The sequence below is a fragment of the Nanorana parkeri genome, unplaced genomic scaffold (genome assembly GCF_000935625.1).
Source record: "Nanorana parkeri isolate BGI_ZX_2015 unplaced genomic scaffold, ASM93562v1 scaffold2630, whole genome shotgun sequence".
NCBI classification, from domain to species: Eukaryota; Metazoa; Chordata; class Amphibia; order Anura; family Dicroglossidae; genus Nanorana; species Nanorana parkeri.
Genome location: NW_017308898.1, coordinates 152,182 through 157,401, shown reverse-complemented (window position 1 = coordinate 157,401; position 5,220 = coordinate 152,182). Strand labels below are relative to the sequence as shown.

The 5,220-nt window shown below is 47.3% G+C and overlaps 1 protein-coding gene across 2 annotated transcripts in view; it reads left to right on the top strand.

Annotated features, from left to right (window-relative positions):
* Positions 1-2,941: 2,941 nt before the first annotated feature.
* The window catches only part of LOC108802053 (probable ATP-dependent RNA helicase DDX17), a 73,571-nt gene continuing 71,292 nt past the window's right edge, over positions 2,942-5,220 (top strand). For both annotated transcript variants that reach the window (XM_018573939.1, XM_018573941.1), the window contains exon 1: positions 2,942-2,953. The gene's annotated coding sequence lies outside the window, so the exon portion shown is untranslated. The remainder of the gene's footprint in view (positions 2,954-5,220) is intronic.

The window sequence follows — 5,220 nt, the reverse complement described above, 5'->3', positions numbered from 1 at the left end:
GGGGGGCCGCTATGTTATTGTAGTTCTGGAAATACATACACGCAGGATTGCTATTTATTTGCCTCCTGCTTTTCATTTTCAGCTTCTGTATGATATTCTGGCCAAGGTGACGCCCTTTTTACCTATTCCTATAGTACTGGCGGGTGATTTTAATACTATCCTAGACCAGGCGCTGGATTCCTCAAACCCAAATAGGGCACCGGGGATGGAGCTGGTGGGGTGGGCGGAGGCTGCTTCCCTGCTAGAGGTTTGGAGGTATTCATGTGTGTCTTATACGCATAATTCCTCCTCCAGAATTGATATGGCCTTCGCTAATGACCTGTTCCTGGGGTTGGTATATATGCGGCCTCTCCTAGTGACAATTCCTTGGGAGCTCTTAGAGCAGCGCAAAGAGCTTTACAGGTGCACCTTAAGACTCTGATGGGCTGTTCTCTTTGCGAGGCAGCAGAGGCGAGATTTGAGCAAGGGGACAAGAATGGCAAAAGGTTAGCACTGTTGGTGGCGGATCATCATCCCTTAGCGAATACCCCGTGTATAATGACATCACTGGGGGAGCGGGTGATGGATCCGGTGGCAATTATGGAGGAATTTACACAGTACTATAGTGCGCTGTACGCTCCTGTTGCGCCTTATGTCGAGGGGGCCCTTCCCCAGGACGAACTGTGTCGGCCGCACGGCGCCCTTGTTGCCATGGCGCCCTGTGCGGCCGCACTGCTCGCACACCCCTAAGGCCAGCCCTGGGCCCTTCACTCCCTCTTGGGGGGACTGGGGCTTCCCTGTCTTGGGCAACAGAATAGGGAATCCTTGGAGGTGGAGATCTCGGTTCGGGAGATCGAGAGGACGGTTGGATCCTTTCCTGCTAATAAGGCCTCGGGACCGGATGGCCTTCCGGCAGAATGGTACAGATATTATTTACCTCAGATGGCCCCTCGTTTACAAGAATGGTACAGTGTCTGCCTAACACGGGTGAGATTACCGGATTCCTTTTTATGAGGCGAATGTTGTCCTTATACCTAAACCAGGGAAGGATCCACTGCTTTGCTCCTCCTACCGCCCGATAGCTCTTCTAAACATGGATTTAAAAAGTCTGACCAAGATTCTTGCGCAGCGCTTAGCGGACGTTATCACCTCCCTGGTAAATATCGAACAGACGGGATTTATTCCAGGGAAATCTACTGATACCAACCTACGCAGGGTCTTCACAAATCTCTAGCTCTCCCATGCGAATGTCGGGTCTAGGGCATTGGTCTCCTTAGACATCGAAAAGGGCTTTGATTCAGTGGACTGGGGCTACATGGGGGTTGTCCTGCGGTATATGGGATTTGGTCCTAATTTTTGCAGATGGATCACTGTTTTGTATAATGAACCTAGAGCCTCTCTGAAGATAGGCCCTGCTCTATCTGATAATTTCCCGATGGGGAGGGGTACCCGACAGGGGTGCCCCTTGTCACCGGGTCTGTTTGCATTAATGATGGAGCACCTGGCGGTGGCTTTACGCAAATCCATGGCTCTGGAGGGGTTTAGGGTGGGGCTATAGGCGGATGATTTAATCTGATTTCTGGTGGACGCAGGCCTTTCTCTTAGGGAGGCGCTGCGAATCTTAGACGAATTCTCAGTGTTTTCTGGCCTGAGAGTTAACTGGACCAAGTCCCATATCCTGCCACTGGATGAGGGCACTCTGGGCTCGGCTGATGGATCAGTCCCCCTGAAATGGGTCTCACAGATCACATATTTGGGAGTTAAGATCACGGCTAAAGTTGGCGATTACTACTCCCTGAACCTAACCCTAGCACTTGCCCAGGTTAAACGGAGGTTAATAGTGTTGTGGAAATTTTATTAGGATGTGTTTTTAGTGTATTGTAATATTTTGTCATTATGTCTCTCAGTGTCAGGGTTTGCTGCGTCACGCCCAATTGGAGCGTGACCCGGTTTAAATCCCCTCTAAGAGTAAACCATTGGAGTAGATATCTTATACGTGGCGGAGCAGTGTCTTCTTGGCGAATATATGGACGCCGGCTAGGGCCCCCGTGCAATAAACGCAGTATATGAAAGGAACGTGCGTTTGTTGTTTCTAGTGCGCCTGATCAACTGCTGGAGATAATATGATGTTGTCCCTGTAAATAAGCATTCATGAGAATCATAGTAATGTTATTGGGCATTGATCACTGAGCAATGCTGGATAAAGTTCACTCCGGTGGTAATAGATTATTGTATACATGTGTTTTGTTAGCTGGCTATGTTGAAGTGATGGTTGTTTCCTGTTCATTTCCTGTCTCTCCCCACTTCCTGTCTCTCCCCACTTCCTGTCTCGCTGTTTGAGACATCACTTCCTGTCTGACAGCTATAAAAATAAACAAATACCTGTGCTGACTCTCTAAGAATGGAACTAGCAAGAAAGCAACACCTGTCTCCTAACTCTACAAAGACTATAAAAGGGGTACTTCCAGTCCTGGCACAAAAGAGCGTAATACAACTGTGCTTTTAAGCACGGGGGAAATTCTTTGTGTTTTACATACTTTGGCGCAGTTTAGTGCGGCATAGATTTGTGCGTTGAACCAAGTGAATTTCCATAACAATAGCATGGAAACATTTGCCAATTTCAATGATAGGTAAGGTTAATCTGCTATACAGGTGAAACTTGAATAATTAGAATATCGTACAAAAGTTCATTTATTTCACTAATGCAACTTAAAAGGTGATTTGAACTATCTTGCTTTGCATGTAATAAGTCTATCCCATATATTAGTTTTACCTTGTTAGACTGCCTTGTCTCTGAAATGGATACATGGTGTCTGTGTGAAGGTTCACAACGTGAGCCAGCACTACAGGAAGAGGCACTCAGCTGCAAAGTGAAGTTCTCCCCCAGCATGAGAAGACATGAGGATTTAAAAGGAAGAGCAGCAATGAGAAGGGAAACAACCATGGGTTACAGTAAGGCACACATTACAGTATTGTTTTATGTTAAAAAATCTGAGGGTTTAATGTCACTTTAAGGAAAATTAACTACCGTATTTTTCGCTCCACTACTTCAGTTTTAGGGGGGATTTTTAGTTTTAGTTTATTTAACTTTTTAAATGTTTTTTAACTTTTTTTGCTATTTTTTTGTATTTTTAATATAACTTTATTTTTTTTTATTTTTTTACTTTTTATTTATTTAACTTTATTTATTTTTAATTTTAGTTTATTTAATTTAATTTTTTTAAACTTTTTTTTAACTTTATTGCTGGGAGCAATAGCCAGCCTGCTATTGGATATTTCAAATTGCAGTAGCCAATAACAGGCTGGCTATTGCACCCGCCCACTGCCTGCTGTCAATCAGCAGAGGAGGGACCTGAAGTTCTCCATCAGGTCCACCTCTGTTGATTGAAAGCATGCAGTGGGCGGGCTATTGCAATTTAAGCAGGCTATATTGGCTACTGCAATATAAAAGAGCCAATAACAGGTTGGCTATTGTGGTCAGCTGCTGGAATGGAGAACGATCGTGCGGACAGGAGAGGAGCGCGGACACCGCGGTGGGGTGAGTAGACGAGACGGGGAGGAAGCTCACAGACTGTCGGAGGTTTCTCCTTACAGTCTCTAATCGGCTGCCTGTCCCCACTGACACAGATCACTGCAGCCGATTACAGACTGTAAGGAGAAACCTCTGACAGTCTGTGAGGCTGCAGCGGAGAGAACGGGACGGGCACAGACTGTGCTGCCTTGCACTAGGTACACTGTCAGCTCCCCCGCCTCAGCTCTCACACACACACACATCACCATGCGGGAGCGGCTGAACACGCGTGTGTGTGTGTGACAGCTGGGGGGAATATTCGCTCCATAAGACGCACGGACATTTTTGCCCGCCTTTTGGGCGGAAAAAAGTGCGTCTTATGGACCAAAAACTAGGGTATGTGATTCTCATTTCACATTAATATGAATATTAACTGTGGCTATGCACTGTGTCATATTTTTATGCAATTATTGTGACAGCACACTACCCTGTTTCCCCCGAAAATAAGACCTATCCTGAAAGTAAGACCTAGCACTATTTTTCAAGATTCCTGTACTATAAGACCTACCCCGAAAATAAGACCTAGTTGGGTGGTAGCATGTGAGGGGGAACTTGAAGAGCAGGAGAGATGGTATCAGCCTGCAGGTACATACTGTATTAAGGGCAGGCCCGTCTTTAACGCAGGGCAAAAGGGGCAGTTGCCCTGGGCCCAGTCATTGTTGTGGGGCCCAAAGCAGCTGCCCCTTGAGCCTGCACTGCTCGCTCCCTACCTTGAGATGCGGGATGTCAGTGTCCCGTCTCTTCTCTCCCTCACCCTCCTGGTTTGCTTATAATAAGACAGACAGCAGAGATCGGCAAAGGGGACCTTTGTCTGCTCTTCCTAGCAACTGATGATGCTGATGGGCGAGCTGTCATAATTACGTACACCGGCCCGCCCATCACGTCATAAGTTGCTAGTCAGAGCAGACAAAAGTCCTGATCTCCCGATCTGCTGCCTGTCTGCAAGTAACAGCAGGGGGGAGAGATTAAGTAAACCAAGAGGATGAGTGGGGAGAGCACGGGGATCACAGGCTCAATAACAGACTCTGATCCCCTTGCAGACAGGCAGCAGAGATCAGAAGATCAGGACCTTTTTTTTAATCAGCCCCCTGTCTTCCTAGCAACTGATGATGCAGATGGGCGGGCAGGCTGGTCTAGGCATTCATGATAGGCTCTGATCCCTGTGCTTTGGAGAGAGACAGAGCCACAGTGCCCTGCTCCTCCCACACTACTGGATACTACTCAGGGGAGAGGGGACGGGTGTTTTATCAAAGTTGGTGACTACGTTGGAATGTGTGACCGGTGACGTGGTCACACATTACAACGTAATCCCGCTCAGTTTGACAGCGATGGAATGTGTGACCGCCTATTGGGTCAAGCATTCCATTGCTTTGTCGGCTGTTCCAGGGCAGATCGGCATAGTGCGCAAGTGCAGGAGAACCGATCATATCTGCCTAGAACAACTGATCGGTCTGAAACGTCACTTCTATCGGACTTTGTGAATGCCGCAGAGGGGGGTGATTCACAAACAGTAACTGCAGGAGTGTTACAATCAGTGAGCACCGCAGATATATTTTTTATATATCTGCAGCGCCGGCTGATTGTCACACTCCTTAAGTTACTGGGCCCTGATTAAGGGGATGACAGGAAACTCCCTCTGGCCAGCGCAGTGACAGGGAGCTCTCCAGTAC